We start from the raw sequence: 25,524 nt of genomic DNA on the forward strand, positions 1-25,524 counted from the left end.
ATAGCTGGGACATTGACGAACATACTGAACAGGTAAATGTTGGTGTATGACAGTAGCTCCCAGGAGCTACATTTTCACAAGGTCCCAAATCTTTATTCAGCTCTACTTGGTATTGCATATTGTTCCCAGATCCAAATCCCACAGCACGTAGTCTTACCCATAAAACCAACGTCAGAAATTACACGTACAACCAGAAAATGCTCCGGATCAGGTAGCAGAAGGAAATACTTAATGTTTCAGGCTGATGACCTTCTATCAGAACTAAAGAAAAGCTATGAGACCTGAAACACTAATTCTGTTCCTATCACCACAGTCACTGCTCAACTGGCTGAGTATTCCCAGCCTTCTCTGTTTTTATTTCAGATTTCTGGCATCTACAGTATTTTGCTTTTGTGGCAAGAACCTCTGTTATGAGGAATGAGGGGCCTCTGCCTTAAGATAATTGTTCAGCTCTCACTTGTAAATGATGTCTGCATGGGATGGATTCAGGAAGCCCATGCACAGCACTGTGAAAATTAATCACAACATTCCCAAACATTGGTGCCATGGAAATTTACCAAAGGTTAACAGAGGCTTCATGTTGAACACCAGTGCAGGAGCCAAGGATATTTGGAAGATCCAGCTAATGGTGTGAAGTCTGCCACCCAGTTTCTGAGGCTCAGGATTGGAGTTCTGCCAGAATGCTCATATTATCTTCCTTTTAACATGCTGCAATATTGAATAGGAAGTGGATGCCATTTCCTAATATTTCAAATTGTTGTATTATACCAGTGGAGTGTGTTAACAAATAACTACCTTAGTAATTGTAATATTAACCTGAGGTCAGCACCAATTATAGATCCCTGGCCAAAAATCATCTTGAAGCTCACACAAATCACGTAAATGTCAGGAAACCATTATTTCTATAATATTAATCACAATGGACCAAAATAAGCACCACTTTAATATTAAAACATTGCAACATTTCACCTCTGCTCTCTGCCTCTTTCATCAGTTCACCCTGTTCCTCTCCTGCATACCCTGAGTTATTCATTCTCACAGTTTCTCTGAAGCTGATACCCTCCTGAACTGAATCTCGATTTGCTAGTAACTATGGTGACAGGTTTTGGAGAAATAGTGCAATGTTAATCTCTCTTTGGTCCGCCATTTCTCCTTTCCAGTGGAAACTGACCTAACTCCATTCAGTGATGTGAACTGACCATCAAGTCAGGTCACTTCTTAACCGGCTCTTAGTGTGAAACAAAATGCAAGCATCTTCCCAGACTCAGCTCATGGCCTCTGGGTTTTACACCTGTCATCCTTTGTACTTTGACCAAGCAGCTTATTTATATCAACTTTATCCATTCCTTGTGGAGGTAAAAAGAGTACTTGGTTTCTTGATCATTTCCCCTTAACTTGGAGGCTGACTGAAGGCACATCCAGCACCACAGAAACCATTGAGTCCACAATCCACAAGGTCCTTGGATGACAGTATATTCCACGTGACAGCCCATTCTAACTCATAAACTGTTCTTAGAATTTGGTCAACTGTCTCAATGTTTGTTTGGGGAGTTTGAAGGAGACTGTTTCAAGAGATGCTCTGAATTCCCAGAGAACCACGGCAAAATTAGCATTCGTTCGACTTCATTCGAAACTATAACAAGATTCTGCAATTCACCAACCAGCAGCCAAGTGCTAACATTGATGAGTACCTTGTTGTGTTTCTTAGTGCAGACACTTCAGATGTAAAGGTAATTCTCAGAGCCCACGGGACAGCAGGAGAGCAGAGCAGTCTGAATTACATTACATTAGCTGGCAGCACAGGAAATGCTGACACCAGTAATGCTACACTGACTAATCCATCAAACACCGCACTGCTTAAGCTAGTACCCAATCCATCAACAACCTCATCAGATCATAACATCATGGAAAATTGTGAAACTGTCCATTTTGGTAAGAAAAATGAAAAGGAAGCATATTACCTAAATGGTGAGTGATTGCAGAGCTCCTGTGATACAGGGGGATCTGAGTGTCATGGTACATGACTCACAAAAGGCTAACATGCAGGTACAACAAGTAATTAGGAAAGCCAACAGAAAGTTATTGTTTTTTTTGCTAAGAGAATTGAATAGAAAAGTAAGGTTGGTTATATAAGGTTTTTGTTATGTAAGTCATTGATGAGATCATATCTGGAGCACTATGTACAGCATTGGTCTCCTTAATTTAAGGAATGATGTCAATGCACTGCAAGCAATTCAAGGGAGGGTTATTAGGCTATTATCTGAAATGGGCAGGTTGTTTTATGAGGAAAGTTTGGACAGGCTAGGCTTCTAGCTGCAGGAGTTTAGAAGAGTGAGAGGTGACTTGATTGAAGCATACAAGATTCTGAGGGGTTTTCACGGGGTGAATGTGGAGAGGTTGTGGGTGAATCTAGAACTAGGAGTCACTGTTTGAAGATAAGGGGTCACCTACTTAAGAGAGAGATCAAGCAATATTGTTTCTTGGAACTCCCTTCCTCAAAGGGTGGTGGAAGAAGCGCCTTTGAATATTTTTTAAGTCATAGATAGATAGATCCTTGATAAGTAAGGGGTGAAAGGCCATCACACATTGACAAGAAGGTAGAATTGAGGCTACAATGTGATTTTAGACTGTTTAACCCATCAATGGAACTGTACCTAGACCATCAAGAGCAACATTGCCTCATCCAGTCCTGACTATGCCAACCAATCCTTAAATAACCAGATTGCCCAATCCATCAATAATCAAACTGCTCAATGACCAGTAAATATATTGTATAGTTCATAGACAACCAAACACATAGCTCATTGATAACCATACTATCAATAACCACACAATGGTAACCACACTACCTAATCCTCCAATAAGCACTCTACCTAAACCATTGGTAAACATTGCCAAATTTATTGATAACCATACTGCCTAACCCATTGACCACCATTCTGCCCAAACCATTAAGGATCACACTGCCCAGTTCATGGATAACTAAACTACCTACCCAGAGATAACACTTCCCAGTGTTTTGCTAATCACATGCACAACTCATCATACTGTCCTTCCAGCTCAAAACTGTTTGACCTTGAATGAATATTGACCAGTAGTTATCAACTTCTGTGTAATAATAATGAAAGAAAATGAAATATAATTCAACACTGTGAACATGAAAAGTTCAGTAAACAAGAATTACAGAGCCTGTAACCATAAACATTATGAGACTTTCCATTTAGTCACCTCTGGTGAGCTGCACTAATTATTGGGTTATTCATTCCGGGTAAGGTGCAGATTAAATTCCATGTTTACCCATATGACAGCAATAACAATGTAAAATAATATTACACTGACTGCAAACATTTGCCAATTAACGATGCAAAATAGTAAAAAGTTGGCACTATCACATTGCCTATAATGACTGGCCTATTTTCCACTGATTTGTCCCTTTTATATAGGTGGCAGAATTTGTCCCTCTTCTATAGGGTCTGTTTGTTTGAGGAGTGATGAAGATAGTTGCCTCCGAGGGAATAAAGAATGATCATTATCATGACCAGAGCTGACTTTAGCATTGAACAGCTGGGTGACATTGGTAAGTGAGGTCAGAGCAATGGAAAGTGGAAGATCAGCTAGAATTGAGATCTGGGAGCTGATTGGGAAGAGATGTGTGGTGCATATTGAACTAAAGTGTGAGACTTCGAGTGGAATGTCAGTGCAATGGAATGGAGAAACAGCAAAGTGTTGTGTTGTGTTGTGTTGTGTTGTGTTGTGTTGTGTTGTGTTGTGTTGTGTTGTGTTGTGTTGTGTTGTGTTGTGTTGTGTTGTGTTGTGTTGTGTTGTGTTGTGTTGTGTTGTGTTGTGTTGTGTTGTGTTGTGTTGTGTTGTGTTGTGTTGTGTTGTGTTGTGTTGTGTTGTGTTGTGTTGTGTTGTGTTGTGTTGTGTTGTTGCGTTGCGTTGCGTTGCGTTGTTTTACAGAACTCTTTCAAGATACAGCCCCACCACATACTGGATCAGTGCAATGCTAAGTCGCTAAGTCAAGACCTGGACAGCAAACAACTGTCCAATAGGCCTGCAGTGGCAGCAGATGCCAAACACTCTTTGTAGTGGTTGGCCATGTCCCCAACAACAGGATTAGGAGCTTTAGAGAGCCAACAATTGAATGCTCTTCAAGTGTTCCTGAATGAGTCATTCAACCTGAAATTTCAACTAAAAGGCAATAATTCACATCACCCTGGGTCATGTCCGGATTAAACAGCAAATGAGAATCTGTTATCCAGTTCCGCTCTTTGTTAACATTTAAAAGCTATCAGTGAAATGGAGTGAGTGCACTCTTGACATGAGTGGGCAATTAAAATGCCAGATGTTTGAAAACATTGCATTGTGTTCAGATAAACTGATGTACACAAGACTTTCTTTAATCACAAATTTTATCATAGATAGAGCTTTATCGTTGTTCCCTTAGTTTCATATGGTCCAGCATTTCTTCAAGGTATCTTTTAGAGCCTTCTTTGTCTTGAAGTATAAATCTAATGTTTATGTCTTGATCTCTCTCCAGCACCATCCCTGGTTCTCCCTGCAATATCAGGTTCCGACAGAGAGAACTGGTTCACAAGTGCAGTTTAGATCACATCTGATAACAGGTTGGAACCTAAGCTCTAGAATTCCTTCCGAAAACTTGCCCACCTTCCTTTTGGCAGCACAGTTTCACACAGAAAGTAAAGCCACTGCCTCATGGTGCCAAAGACCCAAGTTCAATCCTGATCTCAAGTCCTGCCTGCGTGGAGTTTGCACATTCTCCCTGTACTACATGAGTTTCCTCTGAATGCTCCAATTTCTTCCCAAATCCCAAAGTATGTGGGTTGATGGCTAAATTGGCCACTATAAATTGCATGTAGTGTGGAGGTGAGTGGTAGAATCTGTGGAGAATTGATGAGAATGTGGTGAGAATAAAAAAAATGGGATTAGTTTACATGGCTGGTTGATGGTCAGCATGGACTCAGTGGGCCAAAGAACCTTTTGCTATGCTGTGTCTCCTTATGACTCTATGACTCTCTATCTCTCCCTCATTTTGGATGCTACATAAAATCTGTAATGGGGGAGATTATCCTAAAAACAGAGATTAAACAGATTGGACCTATACTGTATAGAGTTTAAAAGATTGAGAGATGATCTCATTGAAACATGAGAAGAATTCTCACAAGGGTTGACAGGGCAGATGCAGGGATGATGGTTTCCCTCATTAGGAAACAGGGTCACAGTCTCAAAATAAAGAGTCAACCATTAAGGAAAGAAAGGAGAGGAAATGTCTTTGCACAAAGGATAATGAATCTTCGGAATTCTCCACCCAGAAGGCCAGTGGAGGTGCAGCCACTGAACATATCCAAGAGAGAGGTTGGTAGGTTTTTAAATATTAAGGGAATCAAGGGATAAGGGGTTGGTGCAGGAAGGTGGTGCTGAGGTAAAAGATTAGCCGTGAACTTATTCACTGATGGAGAAGGTAAGAGGGGTTGAATGTTTCAAATGGAGATATTCAGTGAGTTTCCATTAGCACGTGATATACTTCACAGACCCAAAATCTCTACAGGCTGTCTTATCATTTTCTGTTCAAGAATCAAAAAATCCAAATTAAGTCATCTCCTGATTTTAGATCATTTATTTTAATCTTGCCTATAAATAATATGACAGCCTGATCACTGAAACTCAAAGCTCAATTTTATTAACATTCACATTATCAAGGCAATTAAGTAAATTACTAAATCAAAAGCTGTTGAAAATTTTCAACAAGTCAAGAGGCACCTAATGAGGAAGAAACATTATTCATGTTTCTTTTTGGAATAGAGAACCTGTCCAATGACGAAAGAGTGAGCAAAATTGTCCTATATATTCTATAGGGTTTAGCAAAATGTGAGATGATCTTACTAGGTGGCTGTTGGAAGAATAGATGCTGAGAGCTTGCTTTACCTCCTGGGCTGATCTAGAACTAGGGCCATAGTCTCAGGTTAAGTCCTCTTAAGACTGAGGTGAGAAGGAAATTTATCTCTCAGAGGTTATGACTCTTTGGAACTCTCTTCCACGTGGAGCTGTTAATGTTGATTAATTAAGTACCTTCAAGGATCAGATTTCTGAACAAAATGGAATCAAGGTTTATGGGGACTGGGCAGGAAAATCAAGTTGAGCCAAAGATCAGAACACTGATGATTCAATTGATAAGATAAGATCTTTATTAGTCACATGTACAGCGAAACACACAGTGAAATACATCTTTTGCATAGAGTGTTCTGGGGGCAGCCCGCAAGTGTCGCCACGCTTCCGGCACATGCCCACAACTTCCTAACCTGTACGTCTTTGGAATGTGGGAGGAAACCGGAGCACCCAGAGGAAACCCACGCAGACATGGGGAGAACGTACAAACTCCTTACAGACAGTGGCCGGAATTGAACCCAGGTAGCTGGCACTGTAAAGCATTAAGACCAAGCTCAAGATGCTGCTCTGTTTGTACCTTCTCATATTTGCAATGGTTTAATGTTTATATAAATTGCTACACTTGGTATTGCTTGGCATTTATTCATGTGATTTACCACCCTCCAGGCAACTTCATTGAACCAAACTTTTACACTGAGCCAAATAAGGAAATATTAACCAAGTAACTAAAAATGGTCAAAGATGTACCTATATTACAGAGGAAAAGTAGAGAGGCAGAAAGATTTAGGGAATTTTGGAGCTTCAGAACTTGGCAGCTGATGGCATATCTGTCAATAGTGGAATGATTAAGTTCAGGGACAAACGAGAGTCCAGAGGTGGAGTGCAGACATCTTGAAGGATTACAGGACTGCAAGAGATTACAGAGATAGGAAGATATTACATCTTTAATGTCCCTGGACACTTCACGTCCATAGGTAATTGATATTAATCAGGAACATGACTGCATGACCAAGTTTTAATCCCGAGACACAAGAGATTGTAGATGCTAGAATCTGGAGTAGAAACAAGATGCTGGAGGTCAGGCAACATCTGTGGAGGGAAATGGACAGTCAATGTTTTGGGTCGAGACCCTTCATCTGTTTTAATCCTCCCTGACCCACAATTAAAGGAATTAACATAATTCCTTTAACTGCTCCAATTAGGATCCACTTACAGCTCAAGTAGAACCTGGGTCCTTCTCAGTCTTGTGTGGTTCAGTAGAACTATGCAAAATGTAACTTGCCACTGAGCTAGTCAGCCAGTCCCAACACAGCTTTCAGATCTAAAGATCAAAATATTTTCTTCCTACTGATATCTAACAAAATATCCAAAGGCTTCTTTTGTATCAATGCAACTGGCAGAAATGTAACTTGTACAATCACATCATTGCTGTGGCTAGCAGAGGCAGTCAGAAGCTGGGTGTCTTGGGCAAGTCATTTGCTTCCTTCAAGGCACAGATCACGAGTATGATGGGATACTCTCTAGATGCCTGAATGAGTGCAGCTCCTACAGCACTTAAGAAACTCAACACCATCCAGGACAAACCAGCCTTTATGACTGGCTCTCTATCAACCACCTTAAACATTCATTCCCTCCACCACTGGCAAGCAATGGGACTGCATCTACAAAATACACTGTGGTTATCCTGATTGGAAGTGGATCATCATTCCTCCATGTTCACTGAGTGTAGATGCTCGAACACCCTAACCAAACAAACTTAGGGCTTCCTTCACTGGAAGGACTGCAGACGATTTAAATGGCGGTCTCTAATCAAAGATGATGATAGATATGCAATAAAATTAGCCTTGCCACATCATATGACAGGATATACATAGAATAATCTCATGTTTACCTCTGATATTTTTCAATAATGGCCCTAGGTTTGATTGATACGACTTGGTCTTAGTATGCTAATATTCATTTTCCATACTAACTCAGAGACCCATCCTGGAAAAAGACCGTTTAGACTATCATCTGCCTGATCTTTGAAGGCTCTATCCAGTTGTTTCCTACCCTTTGTGTTTTGCCCCACAGCACTACAAATGTTACCTTTTCAAGTATTTATCTTATTCCCTTGTTGAAAGTTACAATTCAATCTGATTCCACTGCCTTGAAGGCCGTGTATTCCAGACTGTAATAGTATCTGATCATTATTTTGTTACTTGATTAGAGACTCTATCCTTCACTTGGCAGAGAGACTAGAATTGGAGAGGAAAGAAAGAAACCTGAGCTCCCACTTCCGATTATGACTGCAAAGTGCAAGTTTGGCCATCAAGTGGGACCAGACGTGATGCTACCCACAGAGGATTAGTGCTTCCAAATCACACATGTAGTGAAGGGCCACTACCCTGAGGTACCAGGCCAAGCCTGTGATCCTTGGATCTGTCCCCGAGTCAGAGCCTCTGGAGAAAAGGAGAAGACAAAACACAAACAAAATAAACCATCAAAACTGCATTGAAAGCAGAAACCCATTGAGAGAGATTCAGACAGACACAGTCACTGAGCCTCACAGTCTCCATGGAAACGAGCAACTCTCCACTGTTGTGAAGGATATGACAAATATCATCTTTTCCGTGCTGCTCACAGGACAAATGACATTTTCTTTGAACAATGTTCACTAATCAATTTTTTCCAAGTGTTGGTGATGTCATGTCACTCTACTGGTTTAATGAAACATAATGGTAATAATCTTGTAGGTGTGTGTATGTTTGCATGCAAGCACATCTTGATATGTGCTTTTGAATGCTTGAATTACATATGTGTCATTATGTGCTTCTGTGTGCATATATTTACATTTTGTCTGAATACATGTTTTATGTCTCTGCATGTAGAGTTTGTGTTCTTCTCTATACATATGCACCTGTGTATGTTTTAAGTCTGTGTGTGTGTGTGTGTGTGTGTGTGTGTGTGTGTGTGTGTGTGCCTGTATTGTGTCTGTGATGTTTTGGATAGCAACCTGGGGAAGAAATAAAGAAATAAGCAGACATGAAATGACAGCAGATTAATCCTGGTCATGGGGAGAGGGCAACAGCTAAACACTGCTCTGGGATTGACTGCGGAAAGCTCAGGAAATACAAACACGTGTATTTCCCTGTCACTTCCATTTAATTATACATCAGGTAGTGCACCACAAGATATTGCTGGAACGTTTAATTATGTTATTTTTTGATTATGTTTTAACTGTACGTACCAGAGTTTCACTTTGTAAGCACTCCTAACTGTCAATCACCTCAACAAATGCCTGGAGAATTGGCTGGATAAATCTTTAAATAGTGCATGTGGCCTCTTGTAATACTACAACAGGACAGTATGGAGGGTAATTGTTGACTGTCTGTTACCACCTATTCGGGATCTTCCTTCTCCCTCACCCCCAGATTTCCATAGAGACAGGGGTCAGAATTTTATTTGCCATGAAGTGTTTTAACTGCTCGAACATCTAAAAAACCCAAACTTCTGTTGCAGTCTATGACAGTTTACAAAGAGTACGAGCTTCATTTAAATGGCCTTTAATGTCCCAGGCCACTTCACAGCAGGAGAAGGTGGCAAGTCAAAGGAAGAGCTATTAGGACAGGTAAGGAAAAGCATTGCCAAAGGGAAGAGGTTGGTGGAGAGATTGGGGAATGAGTTCCAGAGCTCAGGAGTAAACAACCAACAGCAATGAGAGAGAAAAGGGGTGGAGGAGAGAGAGGGAAGGTTGTGTGCATGCTACTTCAGATTAGGCTAGTCTGAATCTCTTACTCTTAGGCTGTGTTTTGTTACAACCACACAAGCTGAATTAGGTTCTCAAAATGTAGACAGGGTACCAGTCACTGGCCAATAGTCAGTGTGACTGTGCTGTGAGTCCTAGAGTTGACTAGATTGTATGCCGTGGTAGACATAGCTTTTCAATCTTTACACGTTCGCCACAGTGAACAGTTTAGAATTGGATCTGACGTAATTCATTTGTTCTGTGAGCCTTTGGTTTGGAGAACATTTTCTATTTTTGGGTTCTGTGTTTTAATTGATCCCTTGCTGATGGTCGAGGTTTAAATTCTCATGATCACAAATCTGAAGATGAGAATCAGAGTGGGCATGTAGGAGGTACTAATCTCTTGGGATAAGGGAGAGTGTTAATGCAAGTTTCCACACACACATTTTCTTCTCCTTCTTAGGCAATCCCTTGGGATCAAGGGTGACCTACTTCTACTGTGGTTCTGTGGGGTTGGGTGTGGCTGATGAGGCCAGTGTTGTATCAGCAGCCTCTGTTGCATGTGGGCTAGGAGGTACTTGGCAAGGTGGATAATAAAAACGGAAATTGCTGGAAACAGCAGGTCAGGTGACATCTGTGGACGGACAAACTGCACTAACATTTCAGTTCAAAGGACCTTTGTCAGAACTGAGAAAGAGAGAAAACAAGTCAGTTATAAGTTGCAGAGAGTATATGGGAGAGAGGGATAGGACAGCAGGTGAGGCCATGGTTGCTGTGGTGATAAGCTATTAATGAAGCCATCTGGTTGATAAGTTAATGAGGAGAGTTTGAGAAAGAAAATGAAACAAACAAAAGAACATGTAAAAGCTGTGAAATTCAGGTCAAAGCTACAGGAAATACCCACAGATCAGACAGTGAAAACCTGAGTTATGGTTACAGATGGGTAAACTTCAGCAGAACTGGACAGGTCTGACAACAACAGAGAAAAAGAGTTACCTGAGTCTTATGCTGGGTTTGGCATCTTGATTTTCAAACAATCCTTTGTTCAGATGACTAAAGACTGTTCTGGTGCATTGAAGGTAATTGGAAACTTCATTCATTCAGGTGGGAAATGGTTCTCATTTTCCAAGTCTTGTGGATCTTAATAATCAGGGGGTAGCTTTGTGACGCGATCTTGATCCTTTTGAAAAGAAAAAAAAAATCTGAAGATACAGTAAACCTTTAAAAAATACAGAAAATGCTGGGAATGTTCAGCAGGTCGCTGTATGTTATGTTGGAGACTGTTGGTTTTGTGGAAGTTACATATAAGGCCCATTCACTCATATGATTCAGTGAGTGAGTTGCCGGTGACTTGGTGCTCAGCCTCTAAATGTTACACATGCATACATCACCTGCTCATTGCAGCTGCTAGACTTGAAGCTGAAGTGACCTTGGTCGTGGAAGGAATGTGATGGAAGTAAACAGTTTCCCTGTAAATTTGCAGGAAGCTCATTGGAGGTGATGTGCAGTACTACAATGTGGAAGTAGGAAACATTTAGGGGCAATAGCACAATCTTGCTTGACATCAGTTTGCACTTACTTACCATGGCACATGAGAAGGCTATTCAACCCATCAGGTCCATACCAGCTCCCAGCAGAACTATCCCATCAGTTATATTCCCCTTCCTTTTTCCACTGTAGCCCTGCAACTCATTCTCTCTCACATGCCCCAAATGCAAGGGCAAAACAAAAACTCACATATAGTGGTTGATCCCACACCCTGCATTTCCCTTGACATACAGTGAAGATCATGCCCACATTGTCTCTAGATGGATAGAACCTACCTTCAACTCAGGGAACAACTCCCTAGGCACTGGGATTGTTGAGGACTATTTGTTGTGGCAAACAACTGGGAGACTCTCTGCATTAAAATTTGTCACCTTTCTTGGATATTGATTTTGATTAATTGGTAGAAGGATTAGAGGGGAGGTGAGGAAATTTTCTTTTCACCCTAAGAATAGTAGTAATAGTTTGGAATCCTCTGCCTAAATGGGTGGTAGAGGCAAAAATCTCCATCACATTTAAAAAAGTACATAGATCTGTACTTGAAGAGCTGTTCCCTGCAAGGTCCTACTGTTGTACAGTTGGATTAAGCTGGTGGTTCTTAATCAAGCAGCATAGAGACAATGGGCCAAATGGCCTCTTCATGTACCATAAATTTTCTTTGATTATACAGTTTTAACATGTGAATGTCCATTTTCTAGCTCAGGCAGGTTCTTAGGTGATTGTCCTGGAAAGGCAGAAACAGCTTACGAAGATTAACATCATCCAGTCCCTTTACAACATTAATACATATAAATATGCTTCAACAACTCTTGTTTGCAAGAAATCAGAATTCATTTTCAAGGCAATTTCCAATTCTAGTTGTGTTTTAGTCATTGGGTTTGATCAAATTTCTTATCTGGTGAAACTATGGGTATCAAGTAAACAAATAGGGGATTGTGAAGGGGACCTTAAACAGCGTTAACAAAGATTAAAAATATTTTAACAACATTGTAAGAAAGGAAAAGAGAAATGAGAACTGATATAAAAATGGACTGTGAGTGAAAGCTATTTTATTTACCCGTAATGAATTCCTATTCTGACTCCCAAGGCACAAAGCAGTCTACAGCTTGAAACAAGAAAAGATTATTTCATCAGATGGAAGGTAGCAGAAAGAAATAGTAATTCACTCATACCTGGGACTGTAAAGCCCATGTGATACTCACTGCTAACTCCTGCACATGTATTGTATATTCCTGGTTAACATCAATTTTCTATGTGTGTTGTTTTCCTTATGTAGAGTTCTGGTACTATACAACTCCCTTCTCTCTCTCAGACATTTCCTGCATTGACCAGTACATCCTTGGTGCTGATTGAACTCACTTCTAGTTCCTGCGCACTCTACCAGCTTGTCCTCTAAACTGTATCATTTCAGTCACAACCTCTGTTTATGTAAAATAACCAACCTCCTATCTAAAAACTCTGAGAATCACATGTCCTTTGGCCACGGATCTTATCAAGGCTTTGTGGTTTGATTAGCTCTCTGCCAAGACCATGATCGGAAGCACACGTCATTGAACCCACACAGTAAAGAATTCATCCAATGTTCAATCATTCTCTGATGGGTTCTTGTTTATTGTAAGGGAGGTTATTGATGGCCTCTATTCAAAGACAACTTGCTGCATTTCATTCACTCCTGTGAGGTATCAATAGGTTTGGAGAATACAAACTTTTGCAGGTATCACAGACTTCTCCATCGGGGGATACCATTGTCGGCACAAACATCATTTTGTTGCCTCCTCTCTCCATCCAAAATAAAAAGGATTCCATTCCTACACCCTCTAACTGCTGCATGTCCATAGGTAGTGAATCAGAATCACAGAACAGTTACAGCACAGAAAGAGACCATTTGGCCTATCAAGTCTGTACCAACTCCATATTAGAGTAATCCATGTCGTCCCACAATCCCGTCATCTCCCCATAGAACCACAGTTCTTTAATTTCAGATACTTTACCAGTTCTTTTTTGAACGTAATATTGAAGCTACTTCTAATACAACTCTGGGGGTAGATTTCAGGCCCTAGCCATTCACTGCATAAAGAAGAAGTTTCCCCGTGTTACTTTCTGTTCTTTGGCAGATCACCTTCTCTCTCATGAAGGGTCTTCAACCTGAACTATTCACTTTGTCTCTCTTTCCACAGATGCTGCCTGACCTGCTGACTGTTTGCTGACTTTCTGGTTTTATTTCAGATTTCCGGTATCCGTTTTTATTTAACCTGTGTCCCCTAGCTTTTGACCCCTCTGTCAATGGGGAATGGTTTCTCTTTACTTATTCTGTTTATACCCATCGTTAATTTAAATACTTCCATTACATCCACACACAACCCTCTGTTCCAAGGAGAACAACCCCAGCTTCTCCATTCTATTCACAAACCTAAAGTACCTCATCTCAGGAGTCACTATAGTAAATGTGTCCTGCATCCTTTCTGAAGCCTTCATCTTTTTTTCAGACAAGAACTGAATCTTTGAATTTTGCCATCCTGGAGGTTTGTAGAGACTCAGCCATTGAGTTCATGCAAAACAGAGATTGGTAGATTTCTGGATATTGAAGGAATAGATGGATATAGTGCAAGAAAATGGTTCTGTGGTAGAAAATCAGCTACATTTTGATGAATGGCAAAGCAGGTTTGAAGGACCAGTTACCGTATTCCTGCTCCTATTTCTTATGTACAAATGGAGACACAGATGCTGGGATCCGGAGCAACAAACAACCTGCTAGAGGAACTCAGCAGGTCGAGCAGCATCTGTGAGGGGAAAGGAATTGTTGACATTTTGGGTGATGCAAGGTTTTGACCCAAAATGTCAACAATTCCTTTCCCCCTACAGAAGCTGCTCGACCCACTGAGTTCCTCCAGCAGATTGTTTGTTGCTCTTATGTACTTATGTTATTAAGACACCAGCTGTGGCCAAAGTAGTATTTATAAAGCTAAGTTGTGACTTCCTTGTTTTTGATAAGATCTCTTTATTAGTCAAATGTACATCAAAACACACAGTGAAATACATCTTTTGTGTAGTGATTTGGAGGGCAGCCCGCAAGTGTCGCCACCCTTCCGGCGCCAACATAGCATGCCCATAACTTCTTAACCTGTACATCTTTGGAATGTGGGAGGAAACCGGAGCACCCGGAGGAAACCTACACAGACACGGAGAGAACATACAAACTCCTTACAGACAGTGGCCGGATTTGAACCCGGGTTGCTGGCACTGTAAAGCATTATGCTAACCACTATGCTACCGTGCCTACCCTGTGCCTCCATTCAGGGTCTTGTTATGTTCTTCTAACCACTTTCTCAATCACCATGGTCTCATGCTCCAACAGTCTCTCATCTTCTTTCCTCTGCCATCAATCATTACAATATTCACCAGGTCACACGCAGAAGTAAAACCCACCACAAAATAATGATTGCAGTCTAAATGTACAAAAGACATTGTCCCACTTTCAATCAAAATTCAACTAATCACCCAAATGCATCCGCTTAGAACATGTTTTTCCACCTGTGTTTTCCTGTGCCAGAGTTTCTAACAATGCTGCCCCAACAGCTGCAGCAGGACTGATGGAAACCTGCTGACTCTCAATGGAAGAATCAATCCTAAAAGGCAACCGAGCAGTTGCAGGGTTGTGTAATCCTCAGCTGATCTTGAAGGCACAGCTGAGGAGTGCACTCTGGAAGATCAGCAGTAGTGGTCTGGACAGGTTGGCTAATCGAGAACAGGTGCTATAATGAAGATGGAGTATGAATGGTGTCCCTCAGAGAGGTCAGGAAGTCCCTGGCCCATGGATCCTCGCCCACTTGGCATGGAACAATGTCTACGTGTCTGTTTGAGGACCTGTAGCCCCTTCCACTCCAGCTCCAGGATGTTGATGCTTCTCAGTAGAAGACTGAAACATTGCATCTTGATTGGGATCAATGATGTGATGAGCAGAGTTGGCTACTGCCTCTGTGCTGGACAGAATGATCTCTGTGTGTGCACAAAGCCCTGCCCCATATTGGAGGTGAACTTTTCCATGCTTCTTGACATTGCTTTTTGGCAGCTTTCCCAATGCACCAAGCATTTCATGCAGAAATCTACCAGTCTTGTTCTGTAGCCTCATCAATCAAAGGAACTTATGTGCATCATTGCCCTGTGGCACCTGCACTTTCTCCTTGCCCTGACTACAGGCCACATTCCTGGTGTCTCACCACAAACAGGTCCCACACTGTGCTGTTCCCTTGGTTACACAGAGCATCTCAGTATCTCAGCTGTGAATGGGAAATCGAGTGACTGTGTTTTCACCATCACTGTCTGTTGCCGTTTCTGTTCTGTCTGGCTTGTTCGCAGTTCTTGGGTATCAGAAATGAGGATATAGTCGTGGTGCAGAGGGAGTGGAGGAAAGGAATTGCTGCACATTATCATTTTCTGTAGCTCGTAAATCTTCAGATGACAAGTAGCTGGTGAAGGAACTGTCGACTTCAAAGTTTAATTGAAAGGTAGCACAACAAGCATCCCACAACAAGCATCCCCATGTTTGATCCCCTTTAGTTAGCTCCTGTTACCTTTCCCTGTGCACCACCTTGTCCCGCCAGGGGGAAGGAGGTATTCCAGTGAGTGTTGTGAAACGTGTTTGAGCATTATGTCCGTCATGGTTGTGTGTACACTGTGAGATGTGGACCTGAGGTTTGTAGCAGTGCTAAGGGTGTGAGGATGGAGTGAAGCATCTGATAAAACCCATCCAGTAAAGATTGTTGGTCAGTGAGTGATGGGCTGTGGTACATAGAACAGTATCTCAAGCTAGTGGCACATTTGGTGAGATATGGCATTTGACCTTGACCTATCATGTGGGGTCATTGTGCTCCTTACGATAATGTATCCTGGATGCCACACGTTTAGCATTGACTTTCATGACTATTTGCTCCAACTGCTTTTGAAATGTGACCAGGCACCTCAGGGATACAGAACATTTCTCCTCCTCTCCAGATCCTTTGCTGCCCCCAGTGCAAAATCAGGAATCCTTGGAGCCAATTCTGCCCTGTGTTGTGCTCTTCTTCACAGTTTCCCAAGTCACTCTTCTGTTCAAGCACCTCTCCAGCCACAGTGCATTCCCTTCCTTAGGAGGTGTGGTGCTGGTTACTCCTGGTATCTGACTCCTACCGAGGGTTCCAACTTGGGCAGCATAAAATTGCCGTTTGCCTGTATTCCACTCAATGGGCACAAGATAATTGTCCATCATAATCCTTGTGAGTGTTTTGCCGCCATCCAATTTGGCCTCCCCTTATTTTTTATCATTTACATGAAAAATTGTCATCATGTGCAGCTTCAAAATAAATCAAGTCTTAGAATCTAAATCAGAGGTGAAACAATTTTAAACCCTCATAAAGATTGTGATTGCTAAGATTGGATTGCAATGTTATGAACCACCTTGAGTATGCTTTCAAACTACTTATAATAAATCTGGTCATGGTTGCTTTTTCAATTTAAATCTTACATTAATAAGCACATTATAACATGTTGGAGAAAGTGGGTGCATTTCAAAGTTATACTTCAGCATAGCACACTTACAAAGAGAAATCTAGGGATGGACATTAACCAGGAGAAAATTCGATTTAACAGATGATGCACCATTTGTCCCCCACCCAATGTAAATCACCACCATCCCCTCCTCATGCTCCAAATTCTCCAACCAACCTCACATCTCCAAACTTCCTTTCCTCCCATCTGTTCTATAATTAACTGCTTGAATCTCTCCAAATCCCTTTCAGTCTCATTGATCTCTAAACATTAGTCAATGAAACTGTAACATCAAATCCCTCCATGATTTCCAGTGCCCCAGTTTTGTTCAAAGTTTATTGGAAACATGATATACATGACAATAACATTTTTCAGAAAGAAGTTAATTGGGTAAAGGTCCCTATAGGGGAGCTAGAGTTTTCAGAGGTCCTGTTATGGTTTTAAGACAGAATCCATATGAATAGAGACAAGGAAAAGGAGGAGAATTGTAACCTTCTCAGAAGCACTATAGGAGGTTATTGATAGTTTTCAGAGAGATGCAGAAACAGATCAATAACTGTGAGTGATTTCAACCCTCAAGAAACAAACACAAACAGAAATAATGCATGTGGTCACATTGGCCAACATCCTTCTGAATATTTCCTAAGTCCAATGAGGAGAGGAGAAATGTTTGAGTGTGTTTTGGGAAACAAAGTGGCAAGAAGCAAGCCACAAAAGTGATAAACAGGAGAAATTAGCCCACCTTTGGTTTCCCCTTAACCTATCTTCATGTTTGGTCACATTTATTTCTGTCCAACCCCCAAAATCTCTGTACAATATTTTATAAAGAGTCAATGTTTAAAACCCAACCAACATCATTCAAACATATTATCTGGTCATGTACCACGTTATTCTTTCTGGAAGCTTGCTGTGCAAAAATTGGGTGCTGCACTTCCTTTGTTACACTTGAAAAGAACTTCATTGGTCGTAAACCACTTTGGGGGTCCTGGGGTCACAAAAGGTGATATAGGAATGTAATTCTTTGTTTCTTTGGGCTAATTTCAACGTTTCACTATGAGTTGGAGAGTGTGGAGCCACGAGGAGGGCACGGTGGCGGCTTACATTGGATGAGGGACGAGCTGTGCATCCTCTGTTAAACCATATTATCTCCTGGTTAAAGTGATCGCTGTTGTCAACCAGAACCATACAGGGTTGGGGAGTAGCAATCTATTAGTGTAGAGCAAGTAACACAAATACTGCATGCTTTTCAACCGGACTTGAAGCTTGAAATTAAAACTGATTGCTTTTCTGAGTTGGCACTACATCAATAACCTGCTTTGACACAGGTTTTCAGTGGCTGTGATGATGGAAGATCAGAGATCCTGTTCATTAAGTGTCTAAGGAGCATTCAGGATGTAATAACAGCTGAATAGACTGATCCATGTGTTTCACAGCCAAATAATCAAATGATTATCCTGCAATCTCAAAGCAAGGTTATGTGGGCGTTCTCGGTCTATTTATCTTAAGGCTACCTAAAGAAATCCAGAAATCTGAATGACCAAGTACACATGAGCTCCTGATGGTGTGGGCTTGGAGACTAAGTAGGCTTCCCTCGGTCCAGAGTTTATAGCAAATTTATAAGGGGTAGCACAGTGTCACAGCTAGTAGAGCTCCAGTGAACTGGGTTCACTCCTGACCTCTGGTGCCATCTGTATGGAAATTGCACTTTCTCACTATGACAACGTGGGTTTCCTTTGGATGTTCTGGCTTCTTCTCATGTCTTAAAGATGTTCAGGTTGGTGGGTGAATTGGCTGCTGTAAATTGCCCCAAGTGTTTAGGCAAGTGATAGAATATGAGGGAGCTGATGGGAATGTGGGGAAAATAAAATGGAATTAGAGTAAGTGGGTGCTCGGTGGTCAACGTGGACTCAGTGTGGACCAAAGGGCCTGATTCTGTGCTCTACCACTCCATGACTCTGAGAGGACTTGCATATTTATTTAGCACTTTTAGCTTGGTAAAACCATCCCAAAGCATTAGCCAGAAGAAGTTTAAGGAGATGAAAGAACATATGATGAAAAGCTTGGTCAAAGAGGCTCAGTTTGAGGAGCAGTTTTAAAAGAAAAAGAAATGAAGCGGGTTCGGCGGGGTGGGGGGTGGGGGGGATGTCCCAGATGTTGGGGCGTTAGACGTGGGTGCCAATAGATCAGCAAGAGGCCAAGATTGGAGAAGCCCTGAGGTCTTGGAGGGCTGAAGAAGATTGGAGAGATAGGAAAGAGCACAGCTATGGAGAGTTCAGAAAAAGATAAGATTTGTTAAAATGAGGCATGGCAGGACCAGGAATAGTGTATGCCAGCAAACAAAAGGGTGAAGAGTCAACAGGACTTGGGCTGAGTTAGAATAAGGGCAGCAGAATTTGAGATGATCTCAAATTTACAAAGGGTAGAAGTAGGGAGGGTGACCAGGAGTGCATTAGTCAAGTCCAGAGATAAACATGAAATGGCAGCAGAAGAGCTGAAGCAGAGACAAAGTCAGCCAATGTTACTTTATTCATACCCTGTCTGTGTCACCAGAATAATAATAGACTTTGTGGACTTAGTCCTGAATGATAATGGAGTTTTTAACCAGATGCTGAGCACACCAATATGCAATTGTGTCTAGAAAGGTTCTGTACAACATTCAACTCCTCAACACAAAATAGACGGGAATAAATAGATTTTCAATATCAGTCAATGACTATTGTTCCATAGCAACTTGAGTCTTTCTCTGAGCTGCTAATTGGATGACTAATCTTAATGCTGCTCCATCAAGATGATTCAGTAAAAGAAGCATCAAATCAAGCAACCCAGAGATCATTCAACCTACTGAGTCTGTGCTGGCTCTCTCACTATTGAATCTAATTCCACCACCCTTTCAGACAGTTGATACAAGATAAAACAACCCACTACATTTAAAATATCTTCATTTATTTGCTGGAATTTTTCTCAGTGATCTTTTTTTTTCCTTCTTCCCTGGCTCCTGACTGCCCTACCATTGGAAACAGGTTTTACTCCACCAGCACCCCTTATGATGTTGAATGCATCTATCAAATCTCCTTTTTAACCTGCTATAGCCTAAAGAGAATATCTTTAGCTTCACCAGTGCTTCCATGTAACCATAATCCATCACTCCCAGTTACATTCTGGTAAAGAGCATTATCCATTGCTGCTTTCAAGGTGGAAATGATATGGATATTAATTACTCCCAGCCTGCAGTATAACTACACCATCAGAGGTGTCGTCCTTAGGATGAGAATTCAACCTCAGCTTATGTTTACTCTTTCTGTCAGATGCAAAGGATCCCATTATACTATTTGGGAAAACTAATTTCATTTCCACTTGCTCTTAATATCAGTCTTATTAACAAATAGGATCCGTAAAATTGGTAAATTGGTTTATTATTGTCACATGTACCAAGGTACAGGGAAAAACTGTTTTGCGTGCCATCCAAACAGATCATTTCATTACAACAGTGCATTGAGGTAGTATAAGGGAAAAGCAATAACTGAATGCAGAATAAAGTGTTACAGTTACAGAGAAAGTGCAGTGCAGGCAGACAATAAGGTGCAAGGCCATAACGAGGTAGATTGTGAGGTCAAGAGTCCAGCTTGACACCACAATCTTGACCTCACTATCTTGACCTCACATATCCTTATGGGAAGGTTTGCTAGTGCTGCTCGGGGTTGGGGGGGGTGTGCTTAAACTAGAGTTGCAGGGGGTGGGAACCAGAGTGGCAGGGCATTTTTCTCAGTGATCCTTTTTTTTCCTTTTTCCCTGGCTCCTGACTGCCCTACCATTGGAAACAGGTTTTACTCCACCAGCACCCCTTATGATGTTGAAGTGGAGTGGCTGTGGAGAAAGTAAATGTTAAGCTAACAAGCAAAGACAGAAATCAACAGGATGATGAGCATGGTGGGACTAATGTTCTGAGGTGCATCTATTCAATGCAAGGAGCATTGAAGGTAAGGCAGATGAACTTACAGCATGGATCAGCATGTGGAATTCTGATGTTATAGCCATTAGTGAGATGTGGTTGCAGGAGGGGCAGGACTGGCAGCTCAATCTTCCGGGGTTCCGATGTTTTAGACATGATAGAGAGGGAGGTATTAAAGGGGGAGGGGTGGCATTACTCATCAGGGAAAATGTCACAGCAGTGCTCAGAGAGGACATACTGGAGGGCTCATCTACTGAGGCAATGTGGGTGGAACTGAGGAATAAAGGAGGGATGACCACGTTAATAGGACTATATTATAGACCTCCCAATAGTCAGCACGGTTTGGAGAAACAAATTTGTAGAGAGATTGCTGACAGTTGCAAGAAATATAATGTTGTGAGAGTAGGTGATTTTAACTTTCCACATATTGACTGGGACTCCCATACTGTAAAGGGATTGGATGGGATAGAGTTTGTCAAGGATGTTCAAGAAAATTTCCTTAATCAATATGTAGAGGTCCCAACTAGAGAGAGCACGATACTGGATCTCGTCTTATGGAAAAAGCCAGGGCAGGTGACAGAAGTGTGCGTAGGGGAACACTTTGGATCTAGTGATCATAATTCCATTCGTTTCAAGATAATTATGGAGAAGGAAAGGACTGGTCCTCGGGTTGAGATTCTAAGCTGGAGTAAGGCCAATTTTGATGGTATCAGAAGAGATCTGGCAGGTGTGGATAGGGATAGGCTGTTTTCTGGCAAAGAGATGTCTGGTAAATGCAGGCTGTGTCCACAACTCTCTGCAGTTTCTTGCGGTCACGGGCAGAGCAGTTGCCATACCAAACCATGATGCATCTGGATAGGATGCTTTCTATGGTGCATCAATAAAAAAATGATTGTCTCAAGACAGTTCTGTCCCCCAAATTCACGCCATCCAGACGGCGTGAAGTCCAGATCCTGCACTGGCCCACTGTGGTCATCCCAATCCACACAATAAGCATATAGGACAGGGTGGAATATAAGCCTTTTACACTTTAAACTGCTAGATTTTTCTTTGATGAATACCCACACGCTTGATAAGTAACAATGAAGTAATGAAAGTCAGAAAAAATGTAAGTTAGAAAACTGTAGATGCTGGAAAACTGAAATAAAACTAAAAACTGCCAGAAGTACTCAGGCAATATCTGTGAAAAGAGGAACAGAGTGAACATTTCAGGTCAAAAAGCATTCATCAGAACTGGGAAAGGGAGAAAACAAGTTAGTTTTATGTCACAAAGATGGTGACAGAGGGATGGATAGCAGATATATTGCTTGTGGTCCTTTCACATCGCTCCAACCTGACAAATAGACTCTGTTTCTCTTGCCATAGACACTGTCTGACCTGTTGAGTGTTTCCAGCAATTTCTATGGTTATTACCCCAAGAATTGATATCACTTTGGTCCAATATCTCAGTAGCCCCGATTGCTTCTCCATTGAATACATCTGAAAGTTGAGTTTAATGGTCCCCTTCGTATTGCTTGAACATAGAACATAGAACACTACAGCACAGTACAGGCCCTTCAGCTCACAATGTTGTGTTGACATTTTATCCTGTACTAAGAGCTATCTAACCCTTCCCTCCCACATAGCCCTCCATTTCTCTATCATTCATGTGTCTATCTAAGAGTTTCTTAAATGCCCCTAATGTATCTGCCCCCACAACCTCTGCCAGCAGTGCGTTCTACACACCCACCACTCTCTGTGTAAAAAGTTCACCTCTGACATCCCCCTTATACCTTCCTCCAATCACCTTAAAATAATGCCCCCTCATTTTAGTCATTTTCACCCTGGGAAAAAGTCTCTGACTGTCCACTCGATCTATGCCTCTCATCATCTTGTACACCTCTATCAAGTCACTTCTCATCTTCCTTCTCTCCAAAGAGAAAAGCCCTAGCTCACTCAACCTTTCTTCATAAGACATGCTCTGCTCTGTAGCACAGACAGACAGAGGCATCAGTACCTAGTAACTGTCAGGTAAGAGAGAAAGGGAAATGCCCATGACACACCTGGTTTCTGAAACCACTTTTTATTGCATTCCTTTGGCATCTCCTCTTTCCTATTATCTCTTTGTGAGGATTAAACTTGAACGTCTGCCCAATTTCAATAATGCAAGTTTTATTGCAATGAAATATGGGCATCACCAGGTCTCAAAATAATTGATAACACTGTGTGTACTTTTCCTCAGATCTGAGGTTATTAAAGCGTTATATAAATACAAGACAAGAATATACTGATTGCTTCCACTACAAGTAAGACAGGCCATTTGATTAATAAATTTGATTTAATTTATGCTGACCTATTGCATGAAGTCACTTTCACCACCCGGAGGAAGAATTTGTCATCTTGCAGCTCCCATTAGGGGCATATAAATTAAAAGCAATCTGCTTTTCTACAGTCCAATAGCCACATTCTTAAATAACTCTTTATTCCACCTCACTGACATCCTTTAGGGAAAGAAAAACCCTGTCCTGATGCAGGATCTCGACCTAAAATGTCAACCATCCCTTTACCTCCACAGCTGCTGCCTTACCCACTGAGTTCCTCCAGCAGTTTGATTTTTGCGGCAGATTCCAGTATCTGCAGTCTCTTGTGTCTCCTTTAGGGAAAGAACTCAGTTGCTCTTAGCATCCTCTTTATATTGGCTCCATCTGCCGTTTTTTACCTGCCTCCATCTATCATCCACCTGCCTCTGTCTCCCAACTCCACCCCTCCCCCTCCCCTACCTGGCTCGATCTGCCCGTCATCCTTCACCCTCCTTGGTCCACCAATCATGTCTGGCTCCTGCCTCTCTACTACCTCTCTCATATCAGCTATCTTTTCCCTCCATTCTTAGTCCTGATGCAGGGTTTTGACCCAAAACATTAATAATTCCTTACCCCCCCCCCCCACCCGCCCAGATGCTGCTCAACCCTACTGAGTTCCTCCAGCAGATTGTTTGTTGCTGCAGATTCCGTATCTCATGTCTCTTATGTCGCCCTATGCAGCTGGTTTAAATGTGACTCCAGACCCACAGCAATGTCACGGAGTCATACAGCTCAGAAGAAGGCTCCTTAGCCCACCGAGTCCATTCCAACCATATTACACTAATCCCATTTTATTCTCCCCACATTCCCATTAACACTCCAGATTCAACCACTCACTTACACACTAGGGGTAACCTACATTGGCCGATCAACCTACCAACCTGCACATTTTGGGATGTGGGAGGAAACTGGAGCACCCAGAGGAAACCCATGTGGTCACAGGAAGAAAATGCAAACTCCACACGGACAGCACCAGAAGTCAGGATTGAACCAAGGTCACTGACACCGTGAGACAGCTACTCTATTAGCTGTGATACTGTGCCATCCGCTGTTTAACTTTTTCAGAGCAACCGGTGGCTGGATAATAAAGCTGACCTGTCTGAGTCTCCCACATTCCATGATTAAATCATAAAATGTCAGAATTTATAACAGCGTGTTAAATATTTGCAAAAAAGATAAATAAATATAAATCTGCAAATGTGCAAGTTCTCACTAAAAACATCAGCAGAGATCACGCACAGCTGAGGTATCTTCCCAATCTGTCTGATTTCACTTTGACTTGTGGTTACTGAGTCAATTAGTCGTAGAGCTACCATCAAGTGTCATCCCAAATGTGATTAGAACCAGCATTAACTGAATGGATTCTGGGGATTAGATGTAATGGAAACTGGCTCCCTAGTACTGAGCATGTATAAGCTGGAAAATGAACAGCAGAGAACCATTCACAATTCTAGACACTAACCATACAGAACAGGTCACAAGTCATTCCCAATCAGAGAGTCATGGAGTTATACAGCAGGGAAACAGGCCCTTTGGCCCAACACATCCGTGCTGACCAAGGTGCCTTCCTGAGCTAATCCCATTTGCCCATATCCTTCTAAGCCTTTCCTATCCATGTACCTGTCTATATGTCTTTGTGTACAGTTTTGGTCTCCAGGGTTAAGGAAGGATATCCTGGCGATAGAGGGCGTGCAGCATAGGTTTACGAGGTTAATTCCGGGGATGTCGGGACTGTCTTATGCTGAGGGGTTGGAGAGACTGGGATTGTACACGCTGGAATTGAGAAGATTGAGAGGGGATCTGATTGAAACATACAGGATTATTAAGGGATTGGACAAGATAGAGACAGGAAATATGTTCCAGTTGTTGGGGAAGTCCAGGACCAGGGGGCATGATTTAAGAATAAGGGCTAGGCCATTTAGGACAGAGGGGAGGAAAAACTTCTTCTCCCAGAGTGTTGTGAATTTGTGGAATGCACTGCCTCAGAGGGCAGTGGAGGCCAATTCTCTGGGCACTTTCAAGAAGGAGCTAGATAGGTTTCTTATAGATAGGGGAATCAAGGGATATGGGGACAAGGCAGGAACAGGATATTGATTGTTGAGGATCAGCCATGATCTCAAAATGGCGGTGCAGACGCGAAGGGCCGAATGGTCTACTTCTGCTCCTATTGTCTATTGTCTATTGTCTATAAATGTAATTGTAGCCATCTCTACCACTTCCTCTGGCAGCTCATTCCATATACCCACCACCTTCTGTGTGAAAAACTTGACCCTCAGGTCCCCTTTAAATCTTTCCCCTCTCACCTTACAACCTACGCCCTCTAGTTTTAGACCGCCCTACCCTTTGAGAAAGACCATGACCATCCAACTTGTCTATGCCCCTCATGATTTTATAAACCTCTATAAGGTCACCCCTCAGCCTCCTTCGCTCCAGGGAAGACAGTCCCAGCCTGTCCAGTCTCTCCTTATAACTCAAGTCCTCTACGTTCAGAAGAATCCTTGTGAGTCTTTTCTGCACCTGATCTAGCTTAATCA

This window comes from Pristis pectinata, chromosome 30 (assembly GCF_009764475.1).
Source record: "Pristis pectinata isolate sPriPec2 chromosome 30, sPriPec2.1.pri, whole genome shotgun sequence".
Lineage (NCBI taxonomy): Eukaryota > Metazoa > Chordata > Chondrichthyes > Rhinopristiformes > Pristidae > Pristis > Pristis pectinata.